Source organism: Tamandua tetradactyla, chromosome 4 (genome assembly GCF_023851605.1).
Source record: "Tamandua tetradactyla isolate mTamTet1 chromosome 4, mTamTet1.pri, whole genome shotgun sequence".
In the NCBI taxonomy this organism is placed as follows: domain Eukaryota; kingdom Metazoa; phylum Chordata; class Mammalia; order Pilosa; family Myrmecophagidae; genus Tamandua; species Tamandua tetradactyla.
Window position 1 is genome coordinate 70,940,254 of NC_135330.1, and position 20,351 is coordinate 70,960,604.

The window sequence follows — 20,351 nt, forward strand, 5'->3', positions numbered from 1 at the left end:
GACTCAATTTTGCCAAATTCTCTGCCACTTTCAAACAAGGATCACCTTTCCCTCAGTTTGCAATGACATATTAATCATTTCTGTCTAATGATTAATTAGACAGAATTAGGTGAACCTGGTCAAAGCAGAGGTCGCTGATTTTTGCCCCAGTGCTAAGGGGGCAGGGCTGACAGAAAAAGAAAAAAAAAAGAAACAGAGATTTTTGTGGTTCTCAGGCTGCGACTTCCCTAGGCATAGGCAGAAATAAGCTTCTTTGAGATCTTGTCTGAAACCTGTGCCTTCCCCAGGGGAGGGGTGGGGCCCAACTCAGGTGGAATCCCTCCCTCAAGGAATTCAGACTCCAGGGCTTGGTAATTTGATGCCATTAAAACCAGCCTACAACCTCTCCTCTAACTCCACCATACCCCCAGCAGAGAGAGTCTGCCAAAGTTAAAGGTACCACATCATCTTATGCTGGTGGGACCTGCAGGCAGACAAGTGCCACATCCTGGGCAAGATAAGAAAAACAGAGTCCAGAGACTTCACAGGAAAGTCAACCTGCTGGGTCTCACCCTCAGGGAAAACCAACACAGGTGACTCTTTCCTCCTGACAGGAGGTCAGTTTGGTCTGGGAAAATCTGGCTGGGGTCTATAATACCTAAGTAGACCCTCCTAAGGGTGGGGTTGGGGGTGGGGGTGGGGAAATGGCACCATGCAGGCAGGGCAAGAAACAAGAAAACAAGAACTGAAAAATTCTCCTCTGTTAAAACCTAAGCTAGTGGTCCAGAAAAAGCTAAACTGAATGTCAAAGAACAGACAGACAACAAATTCATCCAGCAAGAAAACCCTAGGTAAAAGAAGTGAAAATAATCTCCAGAATAAACTAATTAAGGTAATTAAATGTCTAGACACCAGAAAAAATAACAAATCACACTAGGAAAATTGAAGATATGGCCCAGTCAAAGGAACAAACCAACAATTCAAACGAGAGATAGGAGTTGAAACAATTAATTCAGAATGTATGAACAGACATGGAAAACCTCATCAAAAATCAAATCAATGAATTGAGGGAGGATATAAAGAAGGCAAGGAATGAACAAAAAGAAGAAATCAAACATCTGAAAAAGCAAGTCACAGAACTTATGGGAATGAAAGGCACAGCAGAAGAGATGAGAAAAAAAACAATGGAAACCTACAATGTCAGATTTCGAGAGGCAGAAGATAGGATTAGTGAACTGGAGGATGGAACATCTGAAATCCTACAAGCAAAAGAAAATATAAGGAAAAAAATGGAAAAATATGAGCAGGGAATTGAATGACAATATGAAGCGCACAAATATACATGTTGTGGGTGTCCCAAAGGAGAAGAGAAGGGAAAAGGTGGAGAAAAACTAATGGGGGAAATTATCACTGAAAATTTCCCAACTCTCATGAAAGACTTAAAATGACAGATCCAAGAAGTGTGGCGTACCCCAAAGAGTATAGGTCCAAATAGACATACTCCAAGATATTTACTAATCAGAATGTCAGAGGTCAAAGAGAAAGAGAGAATCTTGAAAGCAGCAATAGAAAAGCAATCCATCACATACAAGGGAAGCCCAATAAGACTATGCATAGATTTATCAGCAGAAATCATGGAGGTGAGAAGACATTGGGATGATATATTTACATTACTAAAAGAGAAAAACTGCCAACCAAAAGTTCTATACCCAGCAAAAGTGTCCTTCAAAAATGAGGGGAAAAATAAAACAATTTATGACAAAAAAAATCACTGAAAGAATTTGTGACCAAAGAGACCAGCTCTGCAAGATATACTAGAGGGAGCACTAGAGACAGATAGGAAAAGATAGAGGAGAGAGATGTGGGGAAGAGTATAGAAAGGAAGACTATCAGTAAAAGTAAAAAGAAGAAAGATTAGATATGACATATAAAATCCAAAAGGCAAAATGGTAGAAGAAAGTACTACCCATACAGTAATAGCACTAAATGTTAATGAATTAAACTCCCCAATCAAAAGACATAGACTGGCAGAATGGATTAAAACACAGGACTCATCTATATGCTGTCTACAGGAAACACATCTTAGACCCAAGGATAAGCATAGGTTGAAAGTGAAAGGTTGGGAAAAGGTGTTTCATGCAAATACCAATCAGAAAAAAGCAGGAGTAGCTATACTAATATCCAACAAATTAGACTTCAAATGTAAAACAGTTAAAAGAGACAAAGAAGGACACCATGTATTAAAAAAGGAACAATTCAACAAGAATACATAACAATCATAAATATTTATGCACCAAACCAGAATGCTCCAAAATACATGTTGTAAACACTGAAAAGAGAAATAGACACATGTACCATAATAGTTGGAGACTTCAATTCACCACTTTCATCAATGGACAGAACACCTAGACAGAGGATCAATAAAGAAACAGAGAATTTGAATAATACAATAAAAGAGCTAGGCTTAACAGACATTTATAGAACATTACACCCCACAACAGCAGGATACACCTTTTTCTCAAGTGCTCATGGATCATTCTCAAGGATAGACCATATGCTGCGTCACAAAGCAAGTCTCAATAAATTTTAAAAGATTGAAATCATACAAAACACTTTCTCAGATCATAAAGGAATGAAGTTGGAAATCAATAATAGGCAGAGTGCCAGAAAATTCACAAATATGTGGAGGCTCAACAACACACTCTTAAACAAACAGTGCGTCAAGGAAGAAATTACAAGAGAAATCAGTAAATATCTTGAGGCAAATGAAAATGAAGACACAACATATGAAAACTTATGGGATGCAGCAAAGGCAGTGCTAAGAGGGAAATTTATTGCTCTAAATGCCTCTATCAAAAAAGAAGAAAGGGCAAAAATTGAGGAATTAACTGTCCACTTGGAAGAAGTAGAGAAAGAACAGTAAACTAATCCCAAAGCAAGCAAAATGAAAGCAATAATGAAGATTAGAGCAGAAATAGATGAAATTGAGAACATGAGAACCATGATTATGATGGTTCAACATAATCAAATCAATTAATGTAATACATCATATCAACAAATCAAAGCAGAAAAACTACACGATCATCTCGATTGATGCAGAAAAGGCATTTCACAAAATTCAACATCCTTTCCTGTTGAAAACACTTCAAACCAGAAGCTGGTTCTATGAGAAAATCAATAAGATTGATGGACCCTTAGAAAGATTGACAAAAAGAAGAAGAGAGAGGATGCAAATTAATAAGATCAGAAATGGAAGAGGAGACATAACCACTGACCCCACAGAAATAAAGGAAGTAATGACAGGATACTATGAAAAAGTTTATGCTAATAAAGACAACAATGTAAATGAAATGGACAACTTTCTAGAAAGGCATGAACAACCAACTTTGACTCAAAAAGAAATAGCCAACTTCAACAAACCAATCACAAGTAAAGAAATTAAATCAGTCATTAAGAAGCTCCCCAGAAAGAAAAGTCCAGGACCAGATGGCTTCACATGTGATTTCTAACAAACATTCAAGAAAGAATTAGTACCAATCCTGCTCAAACTCTTCAAAAAAAATTGAAGAGGAGGGAAAGCTTCCTAACTCATTCCATGAAGCCAACACACCCTCATACCAAAGCCAGACAAAGATATTACAAAAAAGAAAACTACAGACCAATCTCTCTAATGAATGTAGATGCAAAAATCCTCAACAAAATTCTAGCAAATTGAATCTAGCAACACATTAAAAGAATTATATATCATGACCAACTAGGATTTATCCCAGGTAGGCAAGAATGGTTCAACATAATCAAATCAATTAATATAATACACCATATCAACAAATCAAAGCAGAAAAACTATATGATCATCTTGATTGATGCAGAAAAGGCATTTGACAAAATTCAACATCCTTTCCTATTGAGAACACTTCAAAGGTTAGGAATAGAAGGGAACTTCCTCAAAATGATAAAGGGAATATATGAAAAAACCATAGCTAACATCATCCTCAATGGGGAAAAACTGAAAACTTTCTCCCTAAGATCCGGAACAAGACAAGGATGTCCACTATCACTATCAATGCTTATTCAACATTGTGTTGGAAGTTCTAGCCAGAGCAGTTAGACAAGAAAAAGAAATACAAGGCATCAAAATTGGAAAGGAAGAAGTAAAACTCTCACTGTTTGCAGATGATATGATACTATATGTTGAAAACCCTGAAAAATCCACAGCAAAACTACTAGAGCTAATAAATGAGTACAACAAAGTGGCAAGTTACAAGATCAACACTCAAAAATCTGTAGCATTTCTATACACTAGTAATGAACAATCTGAGGGTAAAATCAAGAAAAGAATTCCATTTACAATTGCAACCAAAAAAATAAAATATTTAGGAATAACTTTAACTAAAGAGACAAAAGACCTATACAATGAAAACTATAAGAAATTGTTAAAAGAAATCACAGAAGACCTAAATAGATGGAAGGGCATACCATGTTCATGGATTGGAAGATTAATATAATTATGATGTCAATTCTAACTAAATTGATTTACTGATTCAATGCAATACCAATCAAAATCCCAACAATTTACTTTTCAGAAATAGAAAAACCAATAACCAAATTTATCTGGAAGGGCAGGGTGCCCCGAATAGCTAAAAGTATCCTGAGGAAAAAAAAAAATGAAGTCGGAGGTCTCACACTATCTGACTTTAAGGCATATTATGAAGCTACAGTGGTCAAAACAACATGATACTGGCATAAAGATAGATATACTGACCAAAGGAGTAGAATAGAGGGTTTTAGACCCTCTCATCTATGGACAATTGATCTTTGATAAGGCAGTCAAGCCAACTCACCTGGGACAGAACAGTCTCTTCAATAAATGGTGCCTAGAGAACTGGATATCTGTTCTAGTTTGCTAGCTGCTGGAATGCAATATACCAGAAACGGAATGGCTTTTAAAAGGGGAAATTTAATGAGTTGCTAGTTTACAGATCTAAGGCCGAGAAAATGTCCCAATTAAAACAAGTCTATAGAAATGTCCAATCAAAGGCATCTGGGGAAAGATACCTTGGTTCAAGAAGGCCGATGAAGTTCAGGGTTTCTCTCTCATCTGGAAAGGAGGCACATGGCAAACGCAGTCAGGGCTTCTCTCTCGGCTGGAAGGGCACATGGCAGACACGGTGTCATCTGCTAGCTTACTCTCCTGGCTTCTGGTTTCATGAAGCTCCCCGGGAGGCGTTTCCCTTCTTCATCTCCAAAGGTCGCTGGCTGGTGGACTCTCTGCTTTGTAGTGTTGCAGCATTCTCTGCTCTCTCTGAATCTCTCATTCTCCAAAATGTTTCCTCTTTTATAGGACTTCAGAAACTAATCAAGACCCACTCAGATGGGTGGAGACATGTCATCCCCTAATCCAGTTTAACAACCGTTCTTAACCAAATCTCATCAACCAGGGAGATGATCCCATCACAGTCCCAAATACACAGCATTGAATAGAGACTATTCTACCTTTAAGAAATGGGATCCATATTAAAACGTGGCTTTTCTTAGGGGGCATACTTCCTTTCAAACCAGCACAATATCCATATGCAAAAGAATGAAAGAGAACTCATATCTCACACCCTATACAAAAATTAACTCAAAATGGATCAAAGACCTAAACATTAGGTCTAAGACCACAAAACTGTTAGAAGAAAATGTAGAGAAATATCTTATAAATCTTATACTAGGAGGTAGTTTCCTAGACCCTACACCCAAGGCAAGAGCATTGAAGAAATAAATAAATAAATGGGAACTCCTCAAAATTAATCACTTTTGCACATTAAAGAACTTTGTCAAGAAAGTAAAAAGACAGCCTACACAATGGGAGACAATATTTGAAAATGATGTATTAGATAAAGTTCTAGTATCCGGAATTTATAAAGAGATTGTTCAACTCAACAACAAAAAGACAGCCAACCCACTTACAAAATGGGCAAAAGACTTGAATAGACACTTCTCAGAAGAGGAAATACAAATGGCCAAAAGGCACATGAAGAGATGCTCAACTTCCCTGGCTATTAGAGAAATGCAAATCAAAACCACAATGAAATATCATCTCACACCCACCACAATGGCCATTATCAATAAAACAGAAAATGACAGGTACTGGAGAGGATGTGGAGAAAGAGGCATACTTATCCACTGTTGGTGGGAATGTCAAATAGTACAACTGCTGTGGAAGGTAGTTTGGCGGTTCCTCAAAAAGCTAAATATAGAGTTGCCATATGACCCAGCAATACCATTGCTAGGTATCTACTCAGAGAACATGAGGGCAAGGACACAAACAGACATTTGTTTATATGTTTATAGCAGCATTATTTACAATTGCGAAGAGATGGAGACAGCCAAAATGTCCATCAACAGACGAGTGGCTAAACAAACTGTGGTGTATACATACAATGGAATAATATGCAGCCGTAAGACAGAATAAAGTTATGAAGTATGTAACAACATGGATGGACCTTAAGGACATTATGCTGAAAGAGATTAGCCAGAAACAAAAGGACAAATACTGTATGGTCTCATTGATGTGAACTGACATTAGTGAATAAACTTGGAGAACTTCGTTGGTAACAGAGACTATCAGGAGATAGAAATAGGGTAAGATATTGGGTAATTGGAGCTGAAGGGATACAGATTGTGCAACAGGACTGAATGTAAAAACTCAGGCATGGACAGCACAAAACTACCTAACTGTAATACAATTATGTTAAAACACTGAATGAAGCTGAATGTGAGAATGATAGAGGGAGGAGGGCTAGGGGCACAAATGAAATCAGAAAGATAGATGATAAAGACTGAGATGGTATGATCTAGGAATGCCTAGAGTGTATAATGATAGTGACTAAATGTACAAATTTTAAAAATGTTTTTGTATGAGGAAGAACAAAGGAATGTCATTACTGCAGGGTGCTGAAAATAGATGGTAATTAATATTTAAAAATTTTACCTTATGTGTGAGACTAAAGCAAATAATGTTTATTTGGTACAAAATTTATATTTTGACTAGTGCATTTCCTAATATAATTTATGTAGACAGCTTAATTGAACACCATAAGTATATGGAACCTTGAGTAGGACATGAGATTTTGTTGGTTTGTCCAGAGTGATGCCCCGATAAATCCCAGAGTAATTTGAACAGTGAATAAAAAAGTATTTGCAAAGTCCCCTTTGGAGAATGGTGTGAATGAGGGAAAATTCAACTTCCCCAAGTTGAATTCTTGATATTCTCACAAGCAGTGCCCACAACCAAAGCTATAGGCTGGACCCTCAATCTTAGGGTTTGTTCATATGAAACTTAACCCCACAAAGGATAGGTCAAGCCTACTTAAAATTAGGACTAAAAGTCACCCCCAAGAGAACCTCTTTTGTTGCTCAGATGTGGCCTCTCTCTCTAGCCAACACAACAAGCAAACTCACCACCCTCCCCCTGTCTATGTGGGATATGACTCCCAGGGGTGTGGACCTTCCTGGCAATGTGGGACAGAAATTCTGGAATGAGCTGAGACTCAGCATCAGGGGATTGAGAAAACTTTCTTGACCAAAAGGGGGAAGAGTGAAATGAGAAAAAATAAAGTGTCAATGGCTGAGAGAGTCCAAACAGAGTCAAGAGGTTATCCTGGAGGTTATTCTTACGCATTAAATAGATATCACCTTGTTAGTCAAGATGTAGGAGAGAGGCTGGAGGGAACTGCCTGAAAATGTGGAGCTGTGTTCCAGTAGCCATGTTTCTTAAAGATGATTGTATAATGATACAGCTTTCACAATGTGAGTGTGTGATTGTGAAAACCTTGTGTCTGATGCTCCTTTTATCTACCTGATCAACAGAAGATTAAAATATATGGAATAAAAATGAATAATAGGGGGAACAAATGTTAAAATAAATTTAGATTGAAATGCTGATGATCTGTGAGGGGAAAGGTGGGGGGTATGGTATGTATGATTTTTTTTCTGTTTTCTTTTTGTTTCTTTTTTTGAATAGATAAAAATGTTCCAAGAAATGATCATGATGATGAATATGCAACTACTGTGAATTACTGATTATATATGTAGAACGGAATGATCAAAAGTTAAGAATGTTTGTGTTTGTTGGTGTTTTTTGGTATTTTACAAAAAAAATTTAAAAAAGATCTACTCTGAATGAGGTGGGTCATATCTCAGCTTAAATTAAGCTCCTACTCACAATGGGTCCATACCCACAGAAATGGATTAATTTTAAGAATATTATCTTTTGTGGAAGACATACAGCTTCAAACCCTTACAGGTAGAATTGGTTTAAACTAAATTATTTACAATTCTAGTAAAATTATACCGCTTTATCCAATGTACTTTATAAATGTTTTCCTATTTAACATGTTTTCTTTTTTCTCACAAACAAGTCTGGGTTTCAAAGCAATTCCTTTTCCTAAATATTTCATTTTGAAAATTATCAAACATATAGAAAAGTTGAAAGAATTATATACATAGACTTCATATACTCACCACTTGGGTTCTAAAGTTTCTTTTGGTTTCATGTCCATTTCAATTTGAAGTCCAATTAGGAAGTGGAATGATTATTATTTTGCTGACCAGAGTTAGCAGATTTTTGTGAAGACGTTGGAAAGGGAGTCATTTTTAATTCAACAGGACAAGCATTGATGTTCATTGCCTCTTTATATTATGCTTTATTAGGAAAACAGTAATTGTCTTCAGTGCACTTCTCAGGCTGCTTCTTCCCCATCTCCACCCATGAAAAATCACTGCAACCTTGTTGTGTCTGAAAAAAAAAAGTGCTATAATTATCTTGTGGTTGTGTGTAGCTGCAGTGCATTATTGAATTTAGTACATTATTGAGGTTTAGTACCTCATCATAAATAATTCTGTTTTTATCTTGAGTCTTATGTAATTGAATATTTTCCTGCAAACACATGTAAAGCTATTCCAAATCTTTGTGTATAGAGTGGGATATAAATTGTTTTTACTGACCAAATATGTGTGTTTTAAAATCTTAACTATTTTACTTATAAATTGAAATATGTGTTTTAAGGTCTCAATAAGTTTTCAGGTTAACTTAGTCTTCTTTTTCTCTCTGTTTATTTGTAAGCCAGAAAAGGCTTTCTTCATTTCTACATTTTTTCCTGCTTCTTCACAATTTCTTCATTTGAAAGAGCAAATAAGTTACAATACAGTCTGATGAATCTAGAGCCTTTGAAATTCATTCCATCATTTATTCCACAAACATTTATCCATCTTAATTTTTGGACAGGCACTGAGTGAGATATTTGGAGCACACAGATGAATAGCATATAGTCCATGGTTTTGAAGGTCTTGGGAGAGAGCCAGGCCTACAAAAAAAGACATAATCCTGGAAGGTCAGAGTTTAGAAAACCTCTTTATCCAGTTGTACTTCCTTGCTTCTCTTTTACAGGTGGAGAAATAGACACAAAATTCTGTAGCCAGTTGGGCAGATTATAACCCAGGAAGAAGAAATCCACCAGTGTGGCAGCCACTCTTATAGATCTATATGTGGGTTTGAGCACAGCTTAAGACGATTATAACTCTGGGAAAACTGGTACTACTAGTGATTGACAGTCACTAACCTCAGTGTGATCCTCCACAGGGGAAACCCTCTCACTCTTTAAACCTACTCAAGAAAGCACTGTTAATGATTTTTTTCCTTTTCCTGCCTCACTTTCCCCATGTTTGCACCTATGATTCTTAGGGTCACCTTGCAAATAAACTTTTGGCATCCAAGTTCTTGTCTCAGGATCTGTTTTTCAGAAAGTGAAAACTAAGACAACATTGAAGAAATTAGGTTCTCCAAAAAGAGAGTTTGTAACTGGACTCACCCCAGTCCCTAGCCTAGTTATGCAGCTTTATGTTTATGACTCCATCAAGACACCTCCTGTGAAACACTTTAGAGTGTGCCTATCTTTACCTATGTTTTATTTCAACCTTGGTGACCAGTTCTCTGTGTGTTCTTTCAGTTTCATGCAGGTGTGACCTGACAACCTCTCATCTCAGTTCCATGAAGCTTGCCTCTCACTCTCCACATATGGTTTGTCTGTTGACTCCATGGCAGTGAACATCATGGAAACCTACCTTGATGCTCATGCAACCCAGAAGTACCAGGGACTCACAACCATTGAGGTAAACCTTTGAACAATGGGGCACGGGATCCCATTGATAAATTTTTTTCTCCTTTTATTCCTAGCAGATTGTCTTGAGACACATTTCAGGAGATATTTCAGCAGTCCCACTGGATTCAGCAACCAGTTTTCTATAATGGCGGCCAATTTGGTAATGTACCTTTAATTGGTTCTCCTGCTTCCCTGCTTCTCTCTCCCTATTCCTCAAATTCTGCTTCCTTGTTCACTCCTCAATAAAGAAACATGTATTTAAGTACAGCCTTTGCTTTCTGAGGAACTAGGGTGAGACAGTACTTTACTTCAGAAAGAGTTCTTCAGTTTCTCCTCCATGAAAGTCTTACTTTCAAACTACTGTGGTGGTTTGAAGATGTAGGTACCCATAAAAACATATTTCTAAATCTAATCCTTTCCTGTGGGTATGAATTCAATCCATTCTAAGTAGGACATTTTTGTGAGGTTACTTCAATTTAAGCATGGCCCAGCCCAATCAAGATGGGTCTTAACCCTATTACTGGAGTCCTTTCTAAATGGAATGAAATTCAAACAGAGTGACAGAAAGCCATAGAGGGAACAACCAGGCAGGTGAAAATCAATGGAACCTGGAAGAGAAGGGGGAGACTAGGAAATGCTGCCATGTGCCTTGCCATGGGACAAGCTAAGGGCCAAGGATCACTGGAAGCCAGCCCCAGAATGCCAGTTTTTGGGAAGAAAGTATCCCCTTGATGATGCCTTGATTTAGGCTTTCTTTTAGCTTCAAAACCATGAGTGAATACATTCCCATTGTTTAACCTGACCCATATTGTGGAATTTGCTTGAGCAGCCCAGGAAACTAAAACATCAATCTTTTGGTAAATCCCACAAACCCTGGGAGTAGTCTGACTTGTTGGATTCATCCTTCTATCATTCAATCTGAAGTGTTGCTCTGTGGACATCCAAGTCCCACACATTTTTGTGTGTGCAGTGGTTTGACATCTTGATACACCTGCTCTTATAGTGGGTCCAAGATACTGAGTTGGGGTTTCTCTTTGATATTCCTGTTAGTGTAAATTGTAAAACTTTATGCACATTTCTGGCTCTATCTGATGAGGGGAAACATGAACACACACATTGGCTTTGGTAGGCAGCTTCTAAGAAGGCTCCCAGTGATCCACACCGCCTGTTATTCATACCCTTGTGTAATCCCCTCCCCTTGAGTGTGAGTGGGTTCCAGTGCCTTGTTCTAGCAAATAGAATACAGTTTCTGAGTTATAAAAGACTGTGACTTCCATCTTCACACATTCTCTGGCTCTTTCTCACTTGCTTGCTCTGATGAAGCATAAGATGTTGTGACCCATCTTCTGGAGAAGTCCACATGGCAAGGAACTGAGAGCAGCCTCTGGCCAACAACCAGCAAAGAACTGAGGCCTTCAGTACAACAGCCCAGGAGAAACTAAATCTCACCAATAAGCATGTGAATGGACTTAGAAGAATATCTTTCCCCAGCCAAGTCTTGAGATAACTACAATCCCAGCTAACGCATTGACTGCAGCCTTGTGAGAGGCTCTGACCCAGAGGACTCAGATAAACCATTACGTACAGCTTCCAAAGGCTGTACTAGGAGAAACAACAGCACTTATGGAAACACAAAGGTGGGATCCTAGAAGAGACCTGATGTATGAATTGAGACCTGAGAAACAAGTGGAAGGATAAGTGTAGATGGCTAGATGGGTAGACAGAATGGAGACTCTGGCAAGAGAGGAACAGCATGTATAAAGGTATGGAACCTTGATCTTTGAGTTACTCTAGTTCAATGTTTCTATGTTTTTAATGCATCCCTTTCCATTGGTCTCATCTCCACATATTCAGCAAACTCTGAATACTGAAGAGTATTCAGCAAACCCTTATGTATTCTAGTTTGCTGAAGCTGCTAGAATACAACATACCAAAAATGGAACACCTTTAAAAAAGGGAATTTAATATGTTGAAAATTTACAATTAAGCCCATGAAAATGTCCAAATTAAGGCAAAGCTATAGAAATGTCCAAATAGAGATATCCAAGGAAAGATACCTTCATTCAAGAAGGCCAATGATGTTCAGGGTTTCTCTCTCAATCAGAAAGGCACATGGTGACATCTGCTAGCTTTCTCTCCAGGCTTCTCTGCTTCTCCAGGGCTCTGTCCATTCAGTTGGCTCTGTCAGTTCTGGTGGGCCTGTTGTTTCTGGTGGCTCTAAACTTTTGCCAAAATGGTTCCCTCTTAAACGGCTCCAGTAAGCAGCCCCACCTTGAATGAGTGGAAACATATCTCCATGGTAACCATCTAATCAAAAGTTACCACCCACAATTGGGTGGGCCACATCTCCATGGAAACAACAAAAAAGCTCCCACCCAGCGATTCTGAATGAGGATTAAAGAACTTGGCTTTTCTGGGGTACAGAACAGATTTATACTGGCACAGCCTATAAACATCTTAATTCTCTTACATTTAAGAGAAGTACAAAAAGTTCTCTTCCACAATATTGCGTCCTCTTAAGCTACTGCCCTATCTTTCTCCTTCTCATCATAGCCATGCTCTTTGAAAGGATATAATGCCTTACTTCCCACTTTATCTTCAATGTGGGGACCCAGGGAACCTTCATGGGAAAGAGGAGAGTGTTACTATTAGAAGAACAAATGATGATTCTGTAAAGTTCGGGCAACGGGAAAATAAGAATTTGCCCTGCATGGGTTCAGGTGAAACTTCTGGGAATTTTGGAGTAAACAAAGCAAAAAACTCAAGCAACTCCCAGATGTGTTCTAGGCAATTGGAATAAATAAAGAGGATTTTAATGAGGTTTTCAGTAAGTATTCCTCCTGGTGTGTTTTCTTCAGAGGATATGGTAAAGATTTGAATTTCTATTTTAATTACTTCAGATTGCTGGATTTATGTTTCTTTTAATAGCAGGACCAAACCACAAGTTTACCTTGTATTGTGTGGGTTGTACTTAACTTTCAAGCTAGAAAATGCAATATTAGCTTTTAAAAATTCAAATGCTCTGCTATACTGTGATATTTTAAAGTACCATGGGACCAGTTTTGCTGTTAGAATAAAACCACTATTCTTTTTAAATCTTGGAATTTGAATCATTCATGTATTGTATTGCACTACAATTTCTAACTGAACTGTGTTTTACTTCTTTAGATAAAATGATATGTCCACAATTCTGAAGAAGAATAACAACAAAAAGCTTCTATTAGTAGTTGCATGAGCTTCTGAACAAATAGAATACAAAAATGCCAGTATTGAAACCAGTCCCAGAAACTCTGCATTATAATCTCCATCATGAAACAAAGAAGCCAAAAGAGAACTGTAAATATTTCTTTTGAGGGGAAAATAGCACTTATTAATAATAAAAAGATTGCAACCCAAAGAAAAATAATTATTAAAAAATATCTTCTCAAAGTTGAGAGAGAGAAAGAGAAAGAGAGAGAAGTTCATTTGGATGTGAAATAAAAAGAAAATGTCTGGGGTTAGCTTATAGCAGTGATGACCTCCCCCAATTATTGAAAAATTGGAAATTAGCAGTGGGAAAAATTTGTACAAAAAATATTTTCACTACCTAACAATGACCAATTGAAACACTTAAGTAGATGCCTTTTTAGAAAGTTTATAGCATATTTCATCTTTGATTTTTCATCATTAATTACATTTCCTTTATTTTATGTAGTGTTTAGTTTAGTTTCTAGTACTTTATTACTTTCCTTGGCCAACAACTGATATTAGAATGATGGCTTACATTTTTATAATTTCACTTAATTTTTAGATTTTAATTGAAAATGCATTGAATGCTTAGCCTTGCATTTTTATTCTTCGAATTCAAAACTTAAAAAAAAGGGGCGGGCCATGGTGACTGAGCGGCAGAGTTCTTGCCTGCCATGCCAGAGACCTGTGTTTAATTCCCAGTGCCTGCCCATGCAAAAAAACAAAAAACCAAAAAAGGCGATACTCATTTCAGTTATTATTTGAATCAAATAGCTCAATTCTGGTGTTATCCTTATCTTCTAGTATTGCAATGATTGTTTTAAAAGATACAGTTCTTCCATAAAACCAGGAAGGTTATGGTTTCACTCTCTGCAACAGACTATACAGACTCTATGATATTAATCACAATTCTTCATTGGAATTATGTGTCTATCTATTTTTCTCTGTTGGATCACACAGTCCTTAACTATGTTTAAAATAGGAAGTAATTTTACTAATTTTCTTTCAGCTTTGTTGAGGATTAGTTTTAGAATGAGGAAGGACCTGACAGCTGGACCAACTCTGGACATAGTAACAAAATTGAGTTGTAGACACAGAATTAATTGTTCATCACCAAGGCATAGCCAACCAACTCTGTCTCATCTTCCTTTAATTCCAACTATGTCCAAAATTGAGGACCATCTGTGTTATATAATAAGATGGTTTGGAGGTGTATGTACCTCAGAAAAACATGATGAGCCATTCCTGTGGGTGCAAACCCATTTCAAGTAGGATCTTTTGATGAGGTTACTTCAGTCAAGCTGTGACCCACCTCAATCAGGATGGTCTTATTCTTATTACTGGTGTCCTTTATAAGAGAATGAGATTCAGACAAAGAGAGAGAAAACCACAGGAAGCAAGAGGCTGATATGGAACCCAGAAGAGAAGGAAGAGAATAAGAAATACCACATGTGCCTTGCCATGTGTGCTGGTTTGAAAGAATTTATGTACTCTAGAAAGGCCACACTTTAATCCTTGAAGAGGCAGCCTTTCTTTTAATCCCTGTTCAGCACTATAGTTTGAAAACTTGATTTGATTATCTCCACAGAGATGTGACTCACCCAATTTTTGGTATTAACCTTTGATTAGATGGAGATGTGACTCCACCCATTCCAGGTGGGTCTTGATTACTTTACTGGAATCCTTAAAAGATGAAACATTTTGGAGAGAGCAGTTGAGCCGCAAATACCAGTAGAGCCCATGCAGGCAGAGACCTTTGTAGATGAAGAAGGAAAATGCTCCTGGGGGAGCTTCATGAAGCAAGAAGCCTGAAGAGAAAGTTAGCAGACATCACCATGTTCGCCATGTGCCTTTCCAGTTGAGAGAGCTGTTTCCAATTGAGAAAGAAACCCTGAATTTCATTGGCCTTTCTTGAGTGAAGGTAACCTCTTGTTGGTGCCTTAGTTTGGACATTTTTATAGACTTGCTTTAATTGGGACATTTTCATGGCCTTAGAACTGTTAACTGGCAACTTAATAAATCCCCCCTTTTAGAAGCTGTTCTGTTTCTGGTATATTGCATTCCAGCAGTTAGCAAATTAGAACACCATGTGACAGAGGAACCTATAACTGACAGCCAGCCCCAGCATGCCGCAGTCTTTGGGGAGAAATTATACCTTGATGATGCCTTGATTTGGACATTTTCCTGGCCTCAAAACCATGGATGAGTAGATAAATACCCATTGTTTAAGTCAAACCATTTCATGATATTTGCTTGAGCAACCTTGGAAACAAAAACAGACTTTGGTATCGAGGGACTGGGATGCTGCTAATGCAAATGCTAAAAATCTGGAAATGGCTTTGGAATTGGGTAATGGGTAGAGACCAAAAGAATTGTGAGGTGCTTGATAGAAAAGGCCTACATTGCTTTGAAAAGATTGTTGGTAGAAATATCGATGCTAAAGGTACTTCTGATGGGGCCTTAGACAGAAATTATGAATATGTCACTGGAAACTGGATGAAAGGCAATCCTTGTTTAAAGAGAACTTGGTGAAATTGAGTTCTGATGTCAGATGGAAGGCAGAACTTGAAAATGATGAACTGAGATATTTAGCTGAGGAGATTAGTAAGCAAGGTGTGGAAAATGCAGCCAAGTTTCTCCCTGCAGCTAATAGTAAAATGTGAGAGGAAAGGGATAAGCTGAGAACTGAACTCCTGGACACAAAGAAACCAGAAATTGATTATTTAAAAAATTCTGAGCTTCCATGGGACATGACTCCCAGGGGTGTGGACCTTCCTGGTAACATGGGACAGAGATACTGGAATGAAATGAGACTCAGCATCAAGGGACTGAGAAAAACCCTAGAATGAGCTAAGAATTAACATCAAGGGATTGAGAGAAACTTCTCAACCAAAAGGGGGAAGAGTAAAATGAGACAGTGTCAATGGCTGAGAGATTCCAGAGTCGAGAGGTTATCCTGGAGGTTATTCTTACGCATTAAGTAGATATCACCTTGTTGTTCAAGATGTAGTGGAGAGGCTGGAGGGAATTGCCTGAAAATGTAGTGCTGAATTCCAGTAGCCATGTTTCTTGATGATGATTGAACAATGATACAGCTTTCACAATGAGACTCTGTGAATGTGAAAACCTTATGTCTGATGCTCCCTTTAGCTACTATATCAACAGAAGAGTAGAACATATGGAATAAAAATAAATAATAAGAGGAACAAATGTTAAAATAAATTCAGTTTGAAATAGTGGTAAATGAAAGCGAGGGGTAAGGGGTATGGTATGTATAGTTTTTTTTTTTTTTCTCTATTATCATTTTATTTCTTTTTCTGTTGTCTTTTTATTTCTTTTTCTAAATCGATGCAAATGTACTAAGAAATGATGAATATGCAACTATGTGATGATACTAAGAATTACTGATTGTATATGTAGAATGGAATGATACCTAAATGTTTTGTCTGTTAATTTTTTTAATTAATAAAAAAAGTTAAAAAAAAAAAAATTCTGAGCTTCCAGAAAACAACTCTTAAGAGGATAGTGCTCTATGCATCAAGTCAGCCATTTCAGCGCAAGTTAGGATTGGAGATGTAGTTATCCAGGAAAGATCTGTGGAAAGTTTTTTGTCTGATGATTTGGAACCCTGTGAACTACATGCAAAATTGACAAGTTTTGCTTTGTTTTGTTTCTTTGAGATCTGTATGAAAGGAACCATGGCTAGCCTGGACTAAAAGGGAAAGAAAAGAGACAAATTGAAGGAAAAATCACTTCAGGGGTGGAACCATGGAAGCTGAGGTCTGAAAACAAAGACACCTTTTAGAGCTAAGAGAGTGATCCCACTCATGTGTGGAAAGGGTGAGTCTGCCCTGATGCTTGAAGAAGATGGAGCCTATGTCCCAGAATTTGCAGAGAGCCATCCCAGTGCTCAAAGAAGGTGGATCCATTACCACAGAGTTTGGGGAGAGCATGGCAGCTGTTAAGCACTTGGAAAGAATGGGATTGCAATTCATCAGATGCACAGGACAAACCATTGATCTATAGATGGCTTTCAGACCTTGAAATCTAATAGAGTTTGCCCTGCTAGGTTTTGGAATTGTTTGGGACCCATGTCCCCTGTTTTCCCTCCAATTTCTCCCTTCTGGAATGGGAGAGTTTATCCTATGCCAGTATCTCCTTTGTATATTGGAAGCAGATAATTTGTTTTCTACCTTCCACAGGTCCACAGACAGAGAGGAATGCTGCTCCAGAGTAGACCACACTCATAAGTGATTTTGATGAGACTTTGTACGAAATATTGTTTCTGAAATGACTTAAGACTTTTGGGATGTCATGATGGAATGAATGCATTTTGTATGTGGAAAGAACATATCTTTTGGGGGTCCAAAGAATGGAATGTGAAGGTATGGACTATGTACACCAGAAAAAAAAAAAAACACGTTCTTAAAGTTAATTCATTCCTGAGGGTATGAAACCTTTGTAAGTAGAAACTTTTGATGAGGTTACTTCAGTTGAGGTGTAGCCAACCTCAGTTGGGTTGGGTCTTAACCCTATTACTGGAGTCCTTTATGAAAGAGTGAAGTTCAGAGAAAGAGACAGAAAGCCACAGGAAGAAAGAAGCTGAAATGGAACCCAGAAGAGAAGGAAGACACGTGGAGACGATGCCATGTACCTTGCCATGTGAGAAAGGAACCAAGGATAGCTGGCAGCTAGCCCCAAAATGCCACTGTTTTCTGGGAGAAAGCACCCTTTTATGATGCTTTGATTAGGACGTTTTCCTGGCCTCAAAAATGTACAGGAATAAATTCCCATGAAGCTGAACAATTTCATGATATTTACTTAAACAGCCTATGTGCTGATTTGAAACTATTATGCACCTGAAAAAACCTATGTTCTTTTAATCCAACCTTGTGGGGGCAGACCTGTTGTTGGGTGGGGCCCTTTGATTAGGCTGTTTCCAAGGAGATGTGACCCTGGCCCATTTAGAGTAGGTCTTAATCAGCCTGCTGGAGTCCTTTAAGAGAGCCAAGAGAGTTTAGAGAATCTAAGAAAGAAAACATCCTTGCCAAATCCAGAGGGACCCAAGGAGCTGAGAGAGAGAGAGCCATTTTTTTTTTTTAAAGTATGTGTTTTTTTTTAATTGTGAAATATAACATACATCCAAAAAAAACAATGAACTTCAGAGTACATTTTAACAAGTAGTTACAGAACAGATTTCAGAGTTTGTACAGTTCTACAATTTCAGGTTTTTCTTTCTAGCTGCTCCAAGACACTGGAGATTAGAAGAAATATCAATATAATGATTCAGTAGTCATATTCATTTGTTAATTCCTATCTTCTCTGTTATAACTCCTCCTTCTCCTTTTATTCTTCTCCTAATCTTTAGGGATAATAAGACTATACCTATGCTAATGTTTTCATGTTGAAAATAGGTGTCAACAATAAGGGCTAGGGGGTGGAATTTGTTGGTGTTCTTGGAGAAGCTGGCCCCTCTGGGTTTCAGGACTTATCTGGCTTAGGAACCATCGGGGGTTTCTGGAAAGTAAATTAATGCGTGAAAGCTTTGTAGAATCTCGGATAGAGCCCTAGGTGTCTTTTAGGGTTAACAGGATTGATGTTGGTTGTGATTTGGCAAACCATGGCAATTAGCAATATCTAGCTGCAGCTTGCATAAGGATAGCCTCCAGAATAGCCTCTGGACTCTATCTGAACTCTCTTAGCCACTGATATTTTTTTTTACATTTTTTTGTTACACTTCTTTTCCCCTTTTTTGGTCAGGATGGCATTGTTGATCCCACAGTGCCAGGGCCAGGAGGGAGGCTTTCACCCGTTAAAGTCAGGTCCCACATACAGGGGAGTGTAATGACTTTCCTTGCAGAGTTGGGCCTAGAGAGAGAGAAAGGACATGTCTGAGCAACAGAAGAGGTTTTTGGGAAGTAACTCTTAAGCATAATTATAGTTAGGCTTAGCTTTTCCACTACAGAAATAAGTTTCATAAGAGCAAGCCTCAAGATCAAGGGCTTGGCCTTTAAGTTTGGGAGTCCCTAGTGTTTGAGAGAGTTTCAGGGGGTTCCCAGGTGGGAAAGTTTAATAGTTCCATCTTTTTTCTCCAGTCCCTCAAGGGGTTTTGCCAATACTTTTTAATTATCTCCCCAGCATGCCCTGGGACATATCTAGTTGTTATTTTAGGCTATACAGATTTACAAATCCTTGCTTCCATTCTGGGCTCCATGTGTTTGGGTGGTTTGAATGAACTATCCAGATGGGTTGATTCAGATTGTGTGTTACAGAAAATTTAGATTTTGAACAAAATAAACCTCTCTGCATTTGGTCTCATACAGTAAGTGAAGCTCTATAATACAGACAATAACATCCTTTGCCCTGTATTCTGATTTACCTTAGTCCCAACCGGATTACTTTGTTCTTATCTCTATTTGAAGCCTGGTCTCTTTTTCAGTTTAACAGTTGTTGTATGTAGCGATGCTGAATTTCAGAGCTGCAGAACTCCATCTCTGAGTCTAAGGTGTCACACAGGTACCCAAGTTCCAGGGAAACACCAGTTTAAATACACATAGCCCAGCCTGAGAGAGCCATTTTGAAACTAACCCAGGAGAGAGGGGCCAGCAGACATTCCATGTACCTTCCCATGTGAAAGAGGAACCCAGATGTAATTGGCTCTTTTTTTCAATGAAGGTATCCTCTTGTTGATGCCTTAATTTGGACATTTCCATGGCCTTAGAATTGCAACTTGTGACTTAGTAAATCCCTTTCATAAAAGCCAGTCTATTTCTGGTACATAACATTCCAGCACCTTTAGCAAACTGAAACAGCCTATTAGCAAACTGAAACAGCCTATAAAACTAAAACACCATAATAATAATTTCAAAATTTAATGGATCTGAAGTCTATATTTATAAAAAACTGGCAATCAAAAATTTTTTAGAATCTCATTTAAAATTAAAAAACTCAATTTTACTGTTTTCTTATTGTCTAGCTTGTGTGGTAAACAGCATAAGC

The 20,351-nt window shown here is 37.9% G+C and overlaps 1 long non-coding RNA gene across 1 annotated transcript in view; it reads left to right on the forward strand.

Annotated features, from left to right (window-relative positions):
• Window positions 1-20,351, forward strand: part of LOC143681046 (uncharacterized) — a 76,300-nt gene that overhangs the window by 48,219 nt on the left and 7,730 nt on the right. Inside the window, exon 2 of the long non-coding RNA XR_013174324.1 lies at window positions 9,972-10,284. This is a non-coding gene — a long non-coding RNA (uncharacterized LOC143681046). The remainder of the gene's footprint in view (window positions 1-9,971; window positions 10,285-20,351) is intronic.